This window comes from Anarrhichthys ocellatus, unplaced genomic scaffold (genome assembly GCF_004355925.1).
Source record: "Anarrhichthys ocellatus isolate YVR2014 unplaced genomic scaffold, GSC_Weel_1.0 scaffold29, whole genome shotgun sequence".
In the NCBI taxonomy this organism is placed as follows: Eukaryota; Metazoa; Chordata; class Actinopteri; order Perciformes; family Anarhichadidae; genus Anarrhichthys; species Anarrhichthys ocellatus.
In genome coordinates this window covers 5,353,654-5,375,027 of record NW_022280059.1, presented here as the reverse complement: position 1 = coordinate 5,375,027, position 21,374 = coordinate 5,353,654, and the positions used below count along the sequence as shown (strand labels likewise).

General features: G+C 44.0%; 1 protein-coding gene across 9 annotated transcripts in view; it reads left to right on the top strand.

The window, feature by feature from the left end:
• robo1 (roundabout, axon guidance receptor, homolog 1 (Drosophila)) overlaps positions 1–21,374 on the top strand; it is a 229,307-nt gene that overhangs the window by 105,053 nt on the left and 102,880 nt on the right. The gene's annotated exons all lie outside the window — the stretch shown is intronic.

Sequence of the window (21,374 nt, the reverse complement as noted above, 5' to 3'; positions counted from 1 at the left end):
GTGTGTGTGTGTGTGTGTGTGTGTGTGTGTGTGTGTGTGTGTGTGTGAATATGGAGTATTTGGGGGGTTGCTGGGCTGGGCATGGGCTCCTGGCTGTTTGGGGGTAATGGTCTTGGGTATGAGGTGTTCTTCAGATAGAGTAGAGCTACTTGCTGTGTATTTTTTTTATTGAAGGTCCAGAGGCCACAAACTGCTCTTCTCTTAATGCCTTTTTTCCGATTTTTTTCCATCCTCAATGTTGGCAAAGTGAAATGTTCAGTGAGACCGTTACAGGTTTCCCAATAATAATATGGATTTTTTTATGATGTATTCCATGAGCTCAGCTGTTGGATTGAGAGTAGAAGTCTCCTTCCAGGTGTCCTCATATGTCCTCCAATATCTAATGCCAGCCAAACTTCTGAAAATACCAATTACCATTTGGCACATTTGAAATGTAATTATCCAAACTACCTTAGAGGCAAATTAATTATGAATATGAAATAGGAATATAAGAAAAATACATAACTGTCCACAGGTCATGATGCTAAAGGTATTCCCGCCTAGCAGTACATGATATACAGTGTTTATTTCAAAGGTGGGTTTCTCAAGTCGAAAAACGAGACACTTGGCAGAACTCGTGAGGACCAGAGCACAGAGTACCATTGGCTCGGTCTCAAGTTTGGGCTGCCCATTATAAGGTTCAAACAGACCCATAATGACAAGCCACTGTGCTCCAGCCCTCTCTGTCCTTCTCGCTTAGTTGGTGTCTCTCACTCCTGTCTCTGCAGCTCATGCCTAACTATATAATTATATTGTCGGAGCAACCAGGATAGAACCCTGCCAAAGAAGAAAGGCCAGAAACACAGGAGTTGTCTTTACAAGGCTTCATTTAAACTCCAGAGTTAAGAAACTACGAGACATACATCTGGTTCATGAAGGACATATTAGAATGTTTTAGAGCCTTTCGGATGCTTTGTTGTCATTAAGGATGATTGTCATACCTTTACTGTTGTGAGTTGAACATTGTAGACATTTTTTTCTTTTTTACTCAGACTCGGTGTAAGTTGAGGGAACAACCTTGCTTTTAATTTCCAATGAAACTCCAAAGAAGGAAGTCGTGGTTTTAATTGTGTTTACTTTGCCGAGTCCTCCGCCTCTAACGTTTTCACTTTGAAAGCTAAAAACACAACTTTTTGTAGATGTTATCCTAAGAGCCTGGCTTTTACAGTTTCCCTTACTCAACAGCAATTGTTAACATAATCCAAGTTTCAACAAGTCCTGTTTTGCCAGGCTATGAGAGCTAACCCAGTTTGTTTGGTTTATCATTAACCACATGTACAGTACAGCCCACAATCTCTCTATCTCAGCCTCTTTACCCAAAGCCTGGGCTAATACATTTACTATGAATCCTGTTTAATTGTATTCAAACAGGCTTGAAATAGGATTATTTTTCTATTGTGTGACATCAAATAATGAACTTCCTTTCTGCTCAACGACTTCCAGTTGATAAAGAACTAAAGAAACAGAAAGGCCACATTGAAATTGTTAAAACGTATTTGAAACATTTGGATTATCTTTCCATAACCTGTGCATCTTTAAATACCATTCATGTTTTCCCCAAAAAACCCAAATCTGTGAGAGAATGTAATGGACAATGCACTCACTCTTATTTTGTAATCCCTGGCACAATACAATATGTGTGCAGAATACTGTAAACGGTGACTTGTCACTGTCATCTCCTTTACCCAGCATTGTGGAGGAGGCCCCTGAAAAGCTCTCTGAATAGCTTGTTTCCCCTTTCCTGGATGCGGAGATGGTAAAGTGAGGTAATGGACGGCCCAGTGCTCCACTTGAGCAGGCGATAACCTCAGGGCCTGCTGTCTAGTGGCCTGGCTGACTGCACAGTGCTGACCGCACATGTTTGGCTGTGGGCCTTGACTCCACACACAGACTCCTCTACACAGGCAGAGTTTACTTTTTACAGCCACTAACAACAGTAGCGAAAGGGGTGTTTACTTGAATTTGGCCCATTGCATACAACTCCAGCCAGCCAAGTTTATCTCCGAATCTCATTGATCTTGATGCTCATGTGAAATCTCCGTCACCATGTGCAGCCAGCTGGCTTCCCTGACCCTCCGATTAGTGGGGGAGGTCGGGGCTCCGGATGTGTTGAAGGCGGCAGGGTTCATCCTGACAGATTTGGGGTCATCTGCAGAGCGGAGGATATTTGGCTGGCATGCAACAGTCTAAAAGCAGCATGGCCACCACCCGCTGATCTGAGCAAGCCCCATGACAAGCCCCATGACTGAAAGTGCTTCTTTCACCACCTGGTGCCACAGTAATTATTTATTTGTTGTGGTCTTTGCCTTTCATTAACTTATTACAAGAGTGGCAGTATGGTGCATCAGCTCTGTGTCTATTTTTTTTTAATTCATGGACTTGCTCTCGTCTCTCCCTCTGTTTTTGTCATTTTGGGTACTTTTGACTCCTTTTCACCTCCTCATTCTGCTCGGCAATATCCAATAATAAAAAGAGACTATGAGAAAAAGCGAGCGAGCTAGAGACAAAGAAACGGCGAAGGAGAAGGAGAGAGAGCATGAGCAGAAGGAGAACAAATCAGGACTGCTAACCCCAGCAGAAGCAGCAGTGAGTGTGCTGGCAAGCTGCCAGGAGACTGAAGGCAGAGTGTGTTACAGCTCCGTGGCAGTTATTTGTCTCAGGGAGGTTCAGAGCAAATTGGTGCAAACGGCACAGCCAGGGTCTGCTTCATGAGTCAACAGGCAGCTGAGGCGTGGGCTCCACACCACAGACTCTCCTTGGCCTCCACTCCAATCTGTTTTATGTTGGAATGCAGACCCCTTCCACAATCTCGAAGCCCAGTGGTGGGTGGGTGGGTGGGTGCGTGTGTGTGTGTGTCAAAGCTGAACTATGCCTTGCTATAAAACTGTTTCATACCAGTGTAAAAAGTTTTGCATGTTGGCTTCAGAAAAAATCCTCGTATGGTTTATTTTTTCGTGTATCTTCCTCCGAATAGTTGCTGCTTGTGTTCTGTTGTTCACGGCTATTTAAGTCCAATGCTGTTAGTGCTGCAGGGAAGACATTTTCCACACATGCATTTCAATTAGTCGTCCATCAATCCATATATGCAGAGAGCTATTTTTATCATGCATGTTGCGTGTGGTCTGTTGAACCTAGCATATTTAGCACTTCCGGGTGTTTGCATAAATCAATGCAATTAAACCTGCAGCATCTATTTGCTGTGTTTGGTCGATACCTAAATGCCATTTTCAGTGAAAAATGTCTGCGATACAAAACAAAAGGTGGCATTACAAAAAAAAATGTGTGGTGCCTCTGATGGCACGCAGCACTCGGTGACTAGAATACGGGCCTTAACACTTGGACCATGTTCAAGTGTGTTAGACACGTCCTGGCAGATATTGGCTGACATATTGCAGTGACAGCAGCCCGCAGTGAAGAGAAAGAAGATGCTTGTGTCTCTTTCAGTCATGTAAAAATGTGTCAAATGTCACACTGACTTGGGGATTTTTTTAGCACGGTATGCACAAACACATAAGCACAACCTTGCCCACGTGTAGCCCTCCCCGACCAACACTAATAGTGCTGGCGAGATGCGAGGCCAAGGGCTCAAAAGAGTGCAGTGTAGCAGCGGATAAGAGCCAGAGCAGGGAAGCAGAGGAGCTTTTTGACAGAGTTTTAGCTGCTTTGTGTTGTTTTACAGCAAACACTGGCAGCAAGCCGAAACAGAACACACATCCCGCAGAGTGAGAGAAAGTAGTATGAATGGATTGGTTTATATCAGAATGAAGAACAAGATTGCGTGAGGCAAGACCTGCTGCGTTTGGGGAGTGCGTGAGTTGTGTGTGTGTGTGTGTGTGTGTGTTTGATTCCATCAATCTGTCAGTGTGTCTACACTCTGGTGAACAATGTCTAGCAGAGTGCTGTGTGAAGGAGTCTGTACATGAGCTAAAGGGGCAGCTGTACAGACGTGGGTAAAGGAGCCTGCCCAAACTCCCATCAATCACTCCATGCTCCACCCGTCTCTGACAGCCCACTGGGCCAGGGGAGACAAGAGAGGCATGGCCTCCAAAAGTACACCAGAGCCCCTGTCATCCCTCCTTCTGTCTCTTGTCTTCCTACAGAAGACACAGGATGAAGACGACACTGTGCACGGTTTGAGATTTTCAGACAAGGAGAATCCAAAATTAACAGAGCGAGAGATAATCTGATTCCCATGTGATTCCCGGTGACCCCCACTCCGAATGTTATTATCTTCATTATCAGATTGTCACGGGTGGAATTTAGGAGGAAATTGCACCACAAAGTGATAAACATAGAGCATTGGAGAACGAGGTTTTAAACGCAATCTAAAATATTTATTCAGAAAGCGTAGCTTGTGTTAGTCCCTTCAGTGGAAGTGATATTTCCCTGTTTGATCTCTCTCTTTACAAAGATAAAGAGTGTATTTCATTGGATATACTAAACACAGCTGTTTCACACTGACACCCTCTTTGTTCTTGCCTTTTCGGATTTCCTCTCGGTGAGCATTCATGTAGTAAATGGCGTGTCTCCGTTAACGAGGAAGGGAATGCTGACTTATGGAGTCCACTTAAAGCCCTCTCCTTTTTGCAATCCGGTATATTTACACACATTGACATTGCCCAGATATCTTGGGATATCTTTGAAAAAAGCAGAACTACTGCGCAGCTTTCTGCCTGGGTGTCTGGACACTTCCCTAAACTCGTGTGCGTCAGAGCTTTTTTTTTCTTTTTTTTTTCTGGTCGCCACAGTGACTGCTTATTCATCTCTATGTAATCCTTGCTTCTGGCTATAGCTCAGAACAGGATCATGGATAGGACGGGTGCAGGCTCCCAGGATAGTGAAGTATGATATTAATACGATGAAGTGCTAGTCTAGGGCAGATAAGATACAGTATGCAAGCTCTTGAGTCCAGCGGTCCTGTACTTTCACTACCCCTGATAGCACCTGAGTACCTTCACTTCCTCCCCTCTTAAAAACCATCTGTGTTTGTGCGTGAGCATGTTTGAGTGTGCAGTAAGTGTGTTTAGTTTTTTTCATGTGGATCTTTTATTAACATGTTTCCATATTTGTCTGAGGTGTGTCTCTGGTTTTGCTCCTTATGTGATAAATGCTCTTGGTGGTAAGCTGTGTGTCGGTGCTTGTGAGAACCAGATGAATGTATGCTGCTGACGCTAATCTCCAGTTCTTCTGCGCAGACTTGGGTATTACTCTTGTTGTGAGGTGTAATCTCCTCTTGGTCTGAGCCTCTCCTGTGGCCCGAGAGGCTGTGCGTTTATGTGTTTGTGAAGTTTGTGAAGTTTGTGCGTGTGTACGTGTGCGCTTGCATTCTGGTGTCTGGTCATATGACGAGGTGTTCTGCTCTGCGGACATGCTCTGGTTATTAAACCTGGGTTAAGCCCTCACTTTAAACCTTCTATCATGCTCCTCGATCCGAGACGATGGAGTTAGGGAGGATTAAGGGGTTTGGAGACTGGAACTTCAGGGATTTTCAGACAGCATTCTGGCAAAGTTAGAACAAATGTGCACAAGGGGCACATATTTTTGGCAAAGTTTGAAAAAAAAATGTGCTCAAAGGACAGACTCAGTCCACTTATGGTGAGCCTGCGTGGAACTTGTGATGGCCTGTTTTTTTTCTTTTCCTTCCTGGTCTTCACTGTTTACTCCCAGGAGACAGACCACCAATTGGCCACCTATTGATAGTTTTTCAGCTATGCTCTAACTCTCAGCAGAGTGCACACATCTAGCTGTGAAATAAAGCACAGCAATGGTACAAAACAAGAGCAGTGAAATGTCAGGCACGTACTTGACAAGCTCGCTCCAAAACACTGAGTTTCAGTTGCTTTCGCTAAAGTGAAACAAAGCAGTTTATGGCACACTGTAAACATCTGTATGTTGGCACAGTAACAATCGCATACTAGGTTCTGGATATTCATTGACAATTAACTTTGGCATGGTTCGTGTCATTATGTGTTTTATCCCTGACATGAAACATCATTTGTAGATTTGTTGGGTTTGTGGAGGTGTTGAGAGGCTTTAGAGAGTTTTAGTTGCTTAACAGTATAGCCATAGGAAGACAGTCTGTGACACCCTTGTGCTATCGCAGCCTTTATCTGATATCTTTCCTCTGCAACATGCTATCTCATGTTTTCTTCTCCTTTCTGTTTCTATTTCTCCCTCTTCCCCACTGTGTTGCTTTCCCTCAATCTGTCTCCTGTGAAGAGAAAAATATTGAAGCAAGACGGGCTTTATTGCCAAGGCCTATGCGAAGGAGGAGGGATGGGAAAGGGGGGGTTGGCATCTGAAATGTTATCAGAGGTGTAGCATGTTGCTGACCCTGGAGTAAGACAGGAAGGAAGAGCTGGTGAGGTAAGCAGCAGAGCCAAACACTGATAATAATCTGCCCTGTGCTATCTGACTACAAATGTAATGCAGTCTACTTGCTGTGGATAGCAACATCACTCGATGACAAACGCAAACAGGCGAGACATGATGGTATTCAATTGTCGTCTAATTGTCCTTGGTTGCTGTGGTAGATAATCTGATCACTAAAGCAACAATTGGGAGAGAATGAGTCTCTCCTTGCCGTGTCACAGATACAAGAGCGTGTCCTCAAATAGGGCCTGGTATGAGCGAGAGTCATTATCATGAGCTCATTATCACGGTGTAGTTCTTCTGCAAGTGTTCAGTTTTCCTGACCTCTCTGTAATACCAGCAGTTCATTTTCTAAGCCCCAGATATTCCGCATACGAGGTCTCACGTTACAAATGAAGGGATTGACTCCATTACCACCGTAATGATGCACTAATGACAAAGGGCATGAAAAGAAAAGGATGAGCAGAGAAAGCAGCTCATATCTGAAAAAAAGATTTAGTTTCTTATTAACTTAGAGAATGTTGTTTACGCACCCCAGGCTTAACTACATCATTGTCGTCAATGGAGTGTATGTAAACATATACAATAGTCTAATTAGGAGCATCAGGAGAAGGGCAGCCTGACTAAGTGATGAATAGAACAGATACACCCTCACCTCTTCTTTGTGCCTGCGTGACCTTTCTGAACAGGGTGTGGCAAGGACACAAAAGGATCACCGTGTAACCATATACTGCAAAGGGTTTTGGATAAAAGACAGACAGGGGGACGTCATGTGTAAAAGGAGAGAAGTGGAGAGGATCCATTCAAAATTCAAACGGTAGTCTGTTGCTGTGGGTGAGTTTGAAATAGCTGACATCTGACTCAGTGAGGCCCGGTATTGTATGACCCATAGTGCTGCTGTGAGGCTCGGGGGTGACATTTCTTTTCTCCCTTCCAGATCTCTCTCTCTCTCTCTCTCTCTCTCTCTCTCTCTCTCTCTCTCTCTCTCTCTCTCTCTCTCTCTCCCCCCCTTCTCCGCCTTGCACTCGTATCAGATTCTAATCTGTCAGTGGTGCCTCAGCTCCATTTAGCCAATTGGCTCCCTGGGATAGAAAGCCCTTCAGTGACCGGGCGGGATGTATCTTGTCCTTTTCCCAGAGTTATTCACTTCCCTAAAAATAGCGTCGGATATCACACTCACCTATACCAGTTTTCAACACGCATTTAACCAGTATCCACAATGTTTCACACAATCCCTTTCTTGTACTTGTAGTGCAGTGCTCACTCATAAGCGACACTGCAAAACTCCCCTGCTCACCAATGTAACTGCTAGGGCCATGTTTGGTCCTTGGAACCGGTTTTGCTTTCTATGTGAGCATCATGCCGATACTCATGGTGCAGATGATCTCGGGGCCTGGCCTTTGCGTCCAGTCTCGTTTTTCCCTGCCAATGGGATTAGTGGAGAGTGCCGACTCTGCAGGTGGAGCCATAAGTTAATTTACCCCACTGTTTGGAGCTATAATAGCTTATTGATTGCCCGACAGAGATGCAAGAAGCCGCATGGAAGGGCACAGAGAGGGGAGAGAATAAGTTAATCATCGCTCAGTGTGTTGCCAGGATTTAATCACATTACCCAAGGTTCACCACTGCCATGTAAATTCACTTTCAACCTCAGAGGAGTTGGAGTGACTGCTCTGGGACAGAGGGGACCCTGCTGATATCGTAAAACCTTCCCTCAGCTGTGGTCTGGACCCTGCTGGTCTGGTACTCCCTGCCCAGCACCCGCCTCGATCCTGTGGGATGCAAGCTCCCTGTCCAGGGGCCCAGCTTAATTCATGTTAAGCTGCTGGGTTAATTTTAGCTGTGCAACGCAGTGGCGACCTCCATCTGTTATAGTGCTGCTCAGGTTGTCTGAAAAACATCAGCCTGGCCTCCACGACTCAGACCATCCTTTTTAGACAGCTGGTTGGGCCATCACTCATTTCTTCCACCGTGTTTCCCCAGCCTAAAGTGCTCCTGTGCTGTGTGTACAGTATGATCAGGCAGGTCTGTGTGTGTGTGTGTGCACGCGTTTGAGCGTGTGTTTCCTAGAGGAACTCTGGCCCATTAGCACTGCCATCATACACACATTCTCACTACAGCTGGTTACCTGGAAACTACTGCACATGCTGCTTTTATTTGACGAGCGTCGCTCTAGCTGCCAGCACAGATTGTGAGAATCCTCATCTGTTTTAACTGCTACGAGAAAAGCTTTCATTAACACTGTACTCTAAATCAGTAAATGAATTGTAGCAGAGCCTGGTAACTCTGTTTTAACCCCAGAGCCAAGGACTGATTTTGCTGTCATTTGTGCTTACTCTCACGGTTCTGTGAGAGTATCACATTGGCGGGTGTTTACACGGAACGCAGCAAAACTGGGTTAAGCTATGGTTGGAGTTGGCCCTTGCTCTGGCCTGGCTTCCATCAATCTATCTGCACCCAAACGCTCAGTGAAGCCAAAAGCAAAACAATGGCACAGAGGTGAAAGAGTGAGAAAATGTAAACACAGAGACAGAAAAATGTTGGCCTTGCACCCCATCACACACACACTGTCATTGACCTGATGGCCAGATTCCTATCTGGCAACAACAGGAGCAAAACATCTGGCGAAAATGTCCACCTAACCTGAATCTAAACCTCAAACATCAGGCCTCATCACCACCAGGACTCCAGGTACACCATCGAGATTGCTCTCTCGTCGAAAAAATCCTACATGTGCTTCAACATTACTGCACAGAATGTAGTGCTTTGAGATCAGACGCGCAGGAGAGATGCGAAGGAACAACAAAGACGGGGATAAATTGTTGAGGAGAAAATAGCGGACAAGCTGCCATTAAGCACGGGATGAGAGAGTAGATGGAGGTGGCTCCAGTTGGACGGAGACTCTCTCTTGGCTCTTGAGGGGAAGATAAGGGGACAGGTGGTGTTCTGGTCCCTCAAAGATCTCCGACAGCTGGCAACTCTCTATAACCACGCTGCCACAGAATGTATGTGTGCGTGTCCCAGAGAGTGTGATGTGTGTGTTTGTGTGATATTTGTTTGTGAGCGTGTGTGTGTGTGTTTATAGCTACATGTGCCTGCAGTTGGGGGTTGTTTGAGCACTTGCCAGCTGAGATATCTCTCTAAAGTCAGTCTCAACTCTCTTACCTTTTTTTTTCTTTGTTCTTTTTTTCTGTTCACTGGCAGCCCCGTGGTATTGGGCCATTTCATAGCAGTCTGTTCTACCAGAAGATTTTTCCTCCTCTATGTTAGGGCTTCATTTTGTTGCGTTAATGTGTGAAAACCTAGCAGGGTGATCCCTGTTATGACCCAGGTCTGTTGCCTACTTTCCTGCCTTTTTACGTGACTTTGGACTTCTGTTGAACTGTTAAAGACTAATGTTGATATTTCTGTTATGACTTCAAGTCTGGCATATTGCATCAAGAGTTGTATCGCTTTCAAGCTGGTATTCGTGTGTTAAGTTTGCTTTCCTCTTGAACTTGATTGCATGACCAATGAACACTTTTCCATGCAAAGCAGATGCCGGGATAACAAATGAGCCAAAACAGAAGGGACTTCAAATTCCTCTGTGTTGGCCTGGCAGTATGCAGTGTTCATGTACTCAGGTTAGTTCAGTTTTTTACTGTGTTGGCTTTGGGCTCGTTCCACATACAGCTCTGTGTTTGATCGGGCAGTGTAGTGGTAGCCACTGAGAAGAGCTCGTGTCATCTCAGTGGCAGACTGCTTTTGTTTGCAGAATATAAAAAGAGATGGTACTAAATGGGCCAGAGGCGGTTATTTGCTGTTGGCAAACAGACACTGTCCTCAGCGGTGAAGCACTCAGTTGCCACAGCGGCCTGACAGCTGGCTTTCATCCCTTGGCACTGCAGTGTTTGTTCACAATGCGAGTTGCTGTTAAATGTAATTCATGCTCTTAAACTCTTCATGGCCATCGCGCTCTGGTGGAGGCTCACAATCTTTATTCTCCCCTCCAGCGCTGCTTTTGGTCAACAGAATGGGAATCCATTTCCCCCAAACCGTTATTGATTGATGTCAACTGTTATAAGTGCTGTCTTTTTTCTCTTGGTCTCGCCAATGGTTCCTTTGAAGTTGCTATGGTTCCTTTCAGCTTCCCACCTTCAATAGAACAGTTGGCCTGCACCTGATCTATTGATGTTTCAAGCCCCAGAGGTCACCTTGACTAGGATGCCCTCTTTGTGGCGGGGAACTTTTTTTTTTTATATGCAAAAATTAATGACAGCGTTTTGAGATGAATGGACTCTCTTCGCCAGCACCATCTGTATCCACTTTCCACCTTTTTTTTCTATATATATATATATATATATCATTCCCTACCTGTCTTCATTATCAGCTATAGCCTCCACTATGAATCCCAGTAATGTGAGCATATTCCTGATCTAATCAGTTGTTAAAGTAGTTCCATAATGACATTGAATATCCCTTCAGGACCATAATTACACTTACCTTCAGCCCATCAGGCACACGTATTTCATCATTTATGCACATTGACTCCACCAAGATTCCTGTTGGCTTATTCTCCCTTAAATGTGCATCTCATCAGTTATTCATTTAGACTGAAGCTCTTTGTGATTGATTGTTGAGACCATTATACAGATCAATATTTCTAATTGCTTTAGGTGGTTCTCTCACACACACACACACACACCTTTTTATTGAAATTGTGTGTAACACCTTGTAAAACCTGCCACTGAGACACATTAAGTAGTGTCTCGTCCTGTACTTGAGGCATATGTTCAGTGTCTGTCCTTCCTAAGAAGTTATTTTTCCGAAGGATGGCAGTAATGATAAGTCTCAGCAATGGCCGTGGCAAAGCAACGCTGCAAGAACAAATCCTTTGCAATGACTTTGGATCACACACTACTTGACTCTTTTTTTAGATTCACTTTGCCACAAAAGTAATTTCTCTTGCAGAACTCTCAAGCTTGAATTGTATCAGAAAATATGGTTTCCTTTCATCCCGCACAAGATTCCTCGTATTTCCCCTTAGGCAAAGCCACATAAAGTCAGCTTTGTCCTCCAGACACACAGATGTTATTATAGCTGTCCTCTATACTATAAATATATTCATTTTGAACATCAACTGTTATTCATCTTGACCATAAAGCTGCAAGGAGTCCTATAACATTCACATTGGTATGTGGTACTGTTGGGCGCAAGGGAAATGTCAGAAGTTGCTCTTTTTTTTGTGATATAGATCTTTTTTCTGAGGTCGGTGCACACAAGTATTACAGCCTGTCACAGTTCGGACCGTAACAAGTGACTGTAACTTTGGAGAGCATGTAAATTCAGTATTTCTTCTCATGTTTGGTGAATTTGATACCTAAGGTTCACAGGTCAGGTTTTTGTTTTCCAAATTGTTAAAACAAGCGTGTCTTCTGGCTCTATTATACCACAAAACAAGCATACATGAGAGGGTGCCAGGATATTCCCAAGAGAGGTGAAAAATCAGGGTCTGGTCAGTTGTAGAGGAGAACTAGGCCAAGTTGTCGGCAGACAGCTTTTTTGTCTCATGTTGTCTGGAAACTGTCACAGGAGAAGAGATCAAGGTGACCATTTTGCCCATTCCAAACAACCCTGAAGCCCGCGGCCACTGGCCACTCATTCCTAAGGGCAGGCCGAGCAGAGCATAAACCCTTAAAGCAGGTTTTAAACAAACAGTCTGGCGGGCTGACTGTGTGTGGCTTCTCTGTTCAAATGCCTCTGTCTCTCTCTCTCTCTCTGTTGCTCTCCAGAGCAGTGCCGTATCCCTGCCTGATTTATCTCTGCAAGGTGAGATAAGACTCTCCCTTCGCCGGTCTGTTAATCCTCTCAGCCACAGATGGAGAATGAGCATCTATTCGGCCTGTAGACAAAAGGTTTGCTGGATGGAGATGGTAGACTACATTAAATACGCCCCTGTATTACCATGACTATCTGGGTTTTCTGAGGAATTCGGTGAAGTAATAGGAAAATATTTAATCTTGACAGGTTTCCCATTGGTTATGGGGTTTTCAGAATATCTTTGAAGAGACAGGGAATGTCGATTTGATGAATTTCCTGGACAGGTCGAGGAGTGTCAAGCCATTTTTCACATGTGTAACATCAATGTATCAGTGTTTTCCAATTCTGTTCATATAAGAAGGTAATTTGAAGCTGGAAGATTTTTTCCTCAGCAAGCATGGATGTTGCAGAATGACACTTGTTTGTCACAGGATAGAATACAGTTTTTAAGATTATACAGGCACAAATGATTCATTCTAATCATGGAAAATCATGGAATATTACATCCAGGCTATTCTGGGAACCTGGTCACAAGGTGCACAATGTAGTTCCTTATTGTCAGGCTTTTCCATGCAGTAATCATGGTTCCTCTTAGTCCCATATCTCCAGTTGAAGTGTACTGAGTGCTCATAGTTGCTAAGTACTGTATGGACTACATTCATCGGTCAGCTTTGATGTCAAGTTAAAAGGCTGTTCGGATGCACTCCTGTAGAACTAAGTTAAACAGATGCTCGCGAAGGTTTTCCCTTTTCTCCAAATGATCATGAGTGAGTTTGTGGAACAAAGTGAGACGGATGAGACTCAAGGGAAAATCCTTCAGCGGTGATGTGCGCGGGTGTGGATATGTGGAAGTGTGCATATGTGCGTACTTCTATGTGCACTTTGGGTGTATGGAAAGGCTCCAGATGAAACCGATTTACACCCTCTACATGCCTGTATTCATCAGGGAGCTTCAGCATCACTCCGTCTTGCTGACAGCATCGGACTGTAAATGGCTGACGGATTAGAATGTCTCCGGACTCGACCAAGAAAAGAGGCTCTCACCATCGCCACAGTATGACCCTTGGGTCAGGTATACAGTGAGACATGGATAGTAAACAGCAGTTAACTTGGAAATGTTCTTGGGCTGTATTTTCAACCACCATGATTGCTGCATCGCTGAACTACCATTGCCCCCAGCTGTCCTTTGCTTACTAATATTATTCCTTTGTTCCCGATCCAAAGAAGTGTCATCACCATATTTGCGCAAATTATAGGGATTGGATAATGAAATTTAGTCCAGGGTGGAATTACACTTTGGGTGATGAGTGAAAGTAGATAGAGGTACAGCTGTAGAGCATAAAACTAGCTGGATGTCATCAAGGTAATTAAATTAACTGTGCTATCAAGCAGGGTTTTAATGAAATACCATAGTTCACAAATAGAACACCGCTTTACAAAACTCCTCAGTTATTTATGGAAGCCAGTGCGTGCTGATGAGGACTTAGTCTGTGAAATAATAGGAAACATGACATAGCCAGTTAGGGGATCATTCGTTTTCACGTATACCTGTGCACCTGTCATGCATGCACACGGATACTGTCAGAGAGAAAGCGATAGGGAAGTTTCATAGACAAAGTACATCGTGTTCAGCAATGGAAATGGAAGCTCTTCAGCTGCATCTCTTTGATGTAGCAGACAAAAAGCAGGGATAGTGTCCCTGAAGAGCACTTATGTTTAGAATACAGCCCACCCTCTCAGATGCCTAGCCGCTATCATTAGTAAAAGTAGGGTTTTTACTGTACAGTAACTACCATTTACATGATAATGCTTCCTGGGTATAGAGACCACGAACCCCTCCATGTATTCCACCCTTTATTTTAATAAATGGATTAGGGTTTTGTTTCCAGACATTACTTGTCCCGCAGTCCTCACTGTTTTTTTTTTTTCTGCAGCAGTGTGGTCTCAGTGTTCAGCCTTAGCTTGGTGCTTGCTGTCGACTGGTATCTGTCAGACAGAGTTGGGGGTCCTCAATCTCCCTTTCCCTCGTCTTTGACCTCCCTCCTTGCACCTTTTAATCCTGTCTGTCTCTGTTTATGAACTTTGTACATTTTGACAGCCTGTGTGGGGAGAAAGGCGGATTTGTGGGCAAAAGCGCCACATTTTTTTTATCTTCCTGATCCCCACTTCTCAGCCAGCAGGGAGAGACACTTTAAGAGCTTAAAAATAATCACTTGCTTTTTTTCAGTGAGGGGCTTTCTAATTGAGCCTGGACTGACCCCTGAAGGTGACCGTGCCGTCTGGTTTCCATCCAAGCACTTGATTGAAATGGGAAAAGTAGACGGAGATCTGACTCATTCTTATTTATTTATGTTTGGTCGTCCCCTGTTTTGCATGGCCCAGCGGTGGATTAGCACTCTATAGATGGATCCGCTGTGGAGGGGCCCCACTTCCCTGACACTCTCAGGGGGGCTGGAATGTGCAACACACAGCCAGGACTAATGTTATATGGGAGGCGGGTGGTGTGAGCTGTCCACCTCAATACACCTCTTCACTGTGTGGGGGGCTCTGCACGCTGCATTTCTCCGATTCTAAGCCTCACAATGTTTTGTTTCTTCTGGCCAAAGTATACACTTTTGAACATGGTAATGAAGAATTGCAGCATTATAGAAATCACAGTGCAGTTTATGCAACATGCATCTGACTTTTGACACTGGCCAGAAAACTGACTTTTTTTTCGGCATGTGAAAAAGACCTCTCGTAAACAATGTTGACAGCGTGCTTGTGTACCAGGAAGTGCAAGCAGGATGCAGGATCTTTGTAGGTTAAACACATCTGTCATGGCCACAACACTGTGTCCATTTATTCTAGTTTAAATGCTGCATGCAGTCAAACTTTGACTGACAGCTAAATCTACTGGCTTATATTAGAACTAAGCCACTGTGTAATTGAATATTAGTTAAATCCTTGCCATACTACTGAGATTTGACCTACAAAAAACAAATCTGTAATTGGAGTAGTACAGTGCCCCCCTTAGGCATCACAGTTTGCCTTGTGCTATTGTATTTATCCTAATTAAATTTGGTTATCCAACTTTTTTTTCCTCTTTTCTTTTCAGTTATCATCATATGTCTTCCTCAAGGAACAGCCGTACAGCTACAGGGGTTTTGGATGTATTTTAAAGATGCTTTGCTTACATTTGAAATGTTTTGACGGTCAACATGACGATACCTTTAGGATCAATCTGAAAAGTATGCAGAGATCATATGGCATCATAAATTCCATACCCTTTGAACATCTCTGTGCGGAGCAAACAACTATATATGAATAATATATCAGAGCGGACTTGTAAATTGTTATTTCATAGCTTGGTCTGTCTTATAGCCAACTTTTAAAAAAGATATATCCCTTTGCTGCAATAAGGACAAAGTAAGAAGAACTGTTATTGGAGTGAAGAAAAAAGGAGAAAATTGGTACCATGTTTTAGAATCTGTGGACAGTTATACTGACTTCTATGCATAATCTAGTCTGAAGCGAGCTTCCTGATTTATGCAGGGGAGTATTTAAACGGCGCCAGAAGGACATCAGCTGAGACGGTGGAGGTGTTTGATAAAACATCTCTAATTAAAATCTGTGTTCGCTTTCCGTTGTTCCTTGTATACATTATCTGTGTTTTACTTAGCTCTCTCGGGAGCAAGATGAATTGCATTAATTAAGCTCCAAATGAAACCTTTTTCTGCGTTTAGTGATATTTGTTGCTGCAGATTGCCATTCCTGCTAATTGAAAGGCTTGTTAACTAGGTAGCAGCCAAGAGACTTCAAAAAAGCCCAATCTGTATCTTTCAGTCATTTCTCCACATCACACCGCCATGCAGATGTCTGCTGCAACTGTTCGGATTTTGTCCTGAGTTGATCTGCGTTGTGGGAGTTGTGAGCTCAGTGGTCTGACCGTCCCTCTGGCAGCAGCTACGGGGTAAAGGGAGAGAGTGAAGGAGAGGCAGTGCTATTATTGTAGCCAGTAATGGTAATGAGTTTTGTTTTTTTTCTTTTCAAACGTCTTTAATTTTGTGCCGTTAACGTTTCCCTGTAGATGCATCTCCCTTTGCAGCCTCACAGTCACCCTCTCACTCTATTCTCCAAACCACTCTGCAGTAAAATTAGATGTTATGATTTTGGGTCGTTGCTTCCTGAATACTGCATACCAGGGATATATAAAACGTTCTGGATGCTTCTCTTCAAACCACCACAATGTGTGCAGCAGGTTAGGAAATGACGTCATTGTAGTTCTGTCTTCTAGAGGCACAATTCTTCCACTGCCATGTTTTACATTTTTAATGCCAGAGCATTTGGAAAATGTCAAAGAGGGAGATAGTTTAAATGGCAGAAACTAAATTTTTTAAGAAATAATTAAAGCAAAGCAACAAACAAACTGAAATGTCCCTCAGCAACCCTTTATAGTAGTGTGGTAGGATCTGGATTTCTGGGGGAAGGGGAGGAAACAGACATGATGGATGTATGGGGAGACTCATCTTAACATTCTCAGCAGGGGTGCCAGATATTTCGGGCCACTTAGTAACTGCACAGGAAGGAAGGACGTGACTTTTTTTTATTTTCACACAGCCTGTTATTTAAAAAATCTAAATGCCAGATCTCCATCTGTTTGAGCCAAATTACAACAGTGCTGTGCATAATTCCTCTGCATTCAGAGAGAGATTTTCACTATTTCATTGAATATACATGTCGCACAAATTGGGAATGAAACTTAAACTGATTACAAAATCAAATCAACTTTAAGAATGAGAAAACAGCTTTTTTCCCGAAATGTTGGGTTATTTTCTTTCTGTCTCCGTATCTCTCTGGGCTGTGTCTGTCTGTCCAAGCGGTGGTAGATTTGACATTTACCCTACTGTAGACAAAGAGCACTGGCAGAGTGAATGGGGAATGGAGGGAGTAGCCGGCAACTTGGGGGCACAGGCCAGATGGATTAAGTTGAAAGGCATTGTAAACCAAATTCAAATTAATCCCTTTTTTGTGTCCCTTGATGGAACAATGGTTCTTTCCTGGGCCTCGGAGAGACATTGACGCCAAGGGGAGAGTCAGGCCTTCACCATATCCGACACTCTATTCACATCACTGCTCTCAATTACCTACCACAGAAATAAGGCACTTCGGCAACTTTGGAAAAAATACCTCTCATAATTTACCGTGAGATCCATGGACTGAATATATTTGAATGTTCATTTACAAATCACATCTTACAGTAAATACGCACCTCTGGAAACTGGTTTCATTATCTCCCCAGTATATATAAAATTGTTCCTGGTCTGACCTGCATCATTAATTCAAACACGGTGTCAGGATTTCCATATAAATAGTTGGCTCTGTGCACTTTTTTTGGGGCATGTCTGTCTCCGTTGTGGCCCTGATAAGCTGACTAACATATAAAAGTGAACTCCAAAAACCCCCTTTGTAAGACAAAATCCCTGAACCGACCCCCACAATCACTTAAAGTTCTGGGTCTTACCACTATTTGAACAGCATTTTGTTGAGTGGCTTCACCAGCATTATTGTATGAATGTCCCTGTCTGCCAGCTTTTCTCTGTTTTCGTTGTGTTTCTCAACGACCCAGGCTGTTTCATACTTTATTTCCTTTCGACATTTTTATGGGGAAGTCTGTTGGTAAATCACTATTAAATTCCTTCTGGAACTGCTTCTTAATTCTTCCTCATCCCCCTTATTTGTGTGCGTTCGCCTTTGTGTGTGCGTAATACGCAGCAGAAGTAGGACAAGAGGTCCCACTGTTGCAGCTTGTATCATTTGACGCAGTTATTCATTAATTATCTTCCCTGTGCAGTCTTCCTTATCGCCCATTGTTTCCTTTTTTTTTTTTTTTTTTTGCTCCAAGCACCTTGTTCCACGCTGTTCTAATTCCAGCTCTTTGTTAAGTCATTTGCCTATCCAATATCCTTGGGAATCCCTGGAAGAATAGAAAAAGCACAGTGCATGGGGGCTACATATAAAAGAGCGTCTGGATCGCATCTCATGCTGACTTCTAGGAAACAGGAAAAAGTGGGGACTGGAAGTTTAAAACCTAAAAGTGAGGTAAACAGTGATTGTGTTCGTCGTGAGGGGGGGGACACACCGAGCAGAGAATAGATTGCTGGTTGTCACTCTTTGCTTTTTGCCTTTACACATCGGTCCCGGAGGCTGTTTGTTGCTGACAGGCTCGGAGGAAAGATTTATGTTGTGTTTAAGTTTGACAGAAATGTTTGGATTTATCACCAAAGGCTTTGGGGGGAGCCTGTACACTCAAGGTACAAAAAACACACAAAGACACCTCCAACTCCTGAATGTCACACATGCTTTAGCTCCGCCGCTCTACTCTGTTGATGGTGGACTAAATGATCCATAGCGGTGTATATGGACCGCGCCTCCTCTCATTGGTCACAGACACTTACTTTTTATTGAATATGCCAGGTTAGTCCCTACAAATGGTGACTCATATATTACCATCATCGCCTATCAATGCGATGCAATTTATTGTAGTGTCATTCAATGTGAAGTTGTCCTCCTCCAGCCCTTCCTGAAAACATTTTCTGTTTCCCATTCTTATGAAATAGACTGTCAATCCTCAGCTGCTGTGCCCCTCCTCTCGAGGGGCATTTTCCGAGGTTTTGTCCCAGAGGTGACCCCTCTGGCATCCACCGCCACGGCCTATGCGGCATTACGCTAAACCTCAAATGGTTTACTCACAGAGCTATTAATAACAAAAGCTTCACTGACAAGCACATCAGCGACAGACCGCAAGAATGTCGGGCAGTCAGTTATAGACAGTAAGGCACACGGGGGAGAATTATAGTCAGTGGGAGACTGAAAGTATGCTGAAATCTGTTTGGGGAACAGGGCGTGTGGGGGAAATGCTGATATTTGTGCCCCTGCTGAGCTCTCTGTGCTGTGATGAATGGCGTTGTATAGCATTTTACTGCCCTGTGCATTCCTGTGTCCAGGCTGTTTACTGTTACCACACCTCACTCCTCCGTGTGTAGTGGTAACCAGCAGGGCAACACATGGCACTGTCTGTGCCAAGAACACTGCCCCAGCGTATTGATTCTGACCCCGTTTCAGTCCTTATTCACTCCACTGCCCACAGTAGTCGCATACCAGCGGCATAGCTTCATGGCATAAAGCTCAAGAGATCTAAAGTGTAGAAAGCAAAATGGTGTTGCAGCTGTAGGAGGGAATCAATGGGCACAATTGTGGACGTGACAGAGGGGATTTCAAACCATTAGCTACCGTCTCTTGTCTTCTTAAGTATGCTGCACAGCTGAATGTTGTTTCTTTTTTTTCATCTTTCTGTCAGATGGATTCCATGGCTTGTTAAGGCAGGATTTAGTGTCAGTAAATCCACATTAGCTGCAGGATGGACAGTGACCTCTCTAACTGTAATTAGACAGGGAGTCTGCTCCAGCTCAGTCCCTTTGCATCCAGCCACAGACTTCCAACACAATGTGTGGACATGAGTTGATCGGTTGGGGACAGGTGGGGATGTCATCATGCCCTTCGGACTGTGTGTGTGTGTGTGTGTGTGTGTGTGTGTGTGTGTGTGTGTGTGTGTGTGTGTGTGTGTTTCTGAGTAGTCCCTTGGCTTGGATCTCTGGCTTCATAGAGGCTCTTTTGTCTTGTTAGTGAAATGTTGATGGTTCTAATGTTAACTGAAGCAAATGTTTCTCTTAGTCTTCTGGTTCTCTAAAGGCAACGACTCCGGTCTGGATGTTTTAACCTGCTAAAAGACACTGTTAAGGCCTTTATATGTGCATGTGTGATGCCTTTGTTCAGGGGGGGTGAAAAGTTCCAAAAATGTACTTCTCGCTGCGCAATATTTGCATTCTGTGTAAAAGTATTCATAACAAAAACAACAGTTCGAAAAAACATTTTGATGAAAAAAAAACGCCCCCGGTGTGTGAAGGCCATCAGCCGAATGTTTTAACGTGCTGTTGTGGAGAATGCCAACAACCGGGAAGAAAAGTTTTGCCAGTTTGAGAGACACGTTTCCCCCCTTCTAGCCAGTTTACTATCTGGACGCCTTCTTGGCATGTCCCCCAGTCAAAACCTGTGGGAAGAAAGAGGAAATTCAGCGTTCAGTGACAACTGTGAAATCATCGGAGATGGAGGTAAAGTGAAGGATTAGGCTGGGGATCCGGACAGAGGAGTGCACAGTGACTCAGAGAGAGAGAGAGAGAGAGAGAGAGAGAGAGAGAGAGAGAGAGAGAGGAGGAACAGTTCCCAGCAAAATGCACTGAATAGCTTTTTAGAGCCTCTGTAATTGTCTTTCTCTTTGTCTGCTGTTCTGGAAAACCACCCACTCCTCCTCCTCGCCTTTTCTTTTTCCCTCGCATTGAAGTTCTTTCAGCTCAGTAGAGCTTTTGCTGAAATCCTATAGGTGATAACCAATAATACAATCGTTAATGGTTTTTTGTTGCAGAGACGTTTTGCTGATCCTCATCTAACTCTAAAAATGTGACTCTCTGATGCTGTTTCGCTGTATTTTGTTGTAATCTTCGTTATGCCATCTCCCTGATGGCACGTTGAACTTTTTCTGGCTGTTCTTTCTATTTATGTCTTTTCGAGTTGTTTTCGAGTTGTTTTTTTCACAGATACCTAACATGGTATATGCAGTAATGTGTTGTGACACACAACGCCCTTTCGTGCTGCTCTCGTCTCACCTGTCTGTTCCTATTTCTTCACATCATCCCTTTTTACGCTGCCTTAACACAGTTTACCTCCGAATTTATTCCAGCTTTTTTCTGTGACAAACGCAACTGCTTTTTTTGTTTAGCTATTAACACACCAATATGGTCTGCTTTATTTTCATCCTCCCCTCACCCTCTTTATCCCTGTCACCAACCCTGAGTCCATCATCTGTCCAGTCACCCTTGTAGGTTTCCTTCAGCTTTAGCGTCCCTTTTCTCCCTCTGACGTCTCTTGATTCCTGTTGGCATCTAGCAGTGGTTCCGCGTCTTCCTTTCCTTCCAGCTCGAATCCACTGGATGACTGGAGCCCTTGTTAAGGTGTTGTTGTGGTTGTTGGCCCCGGCTGTTTCTCAAGGGGCTCCTTCAGCTTGTCTCTCCTCCCTGAGTGTCCCTGCCCCCCCCCCCCCCCCCCCCCCCCCCCCCCCCCCCCCCCCC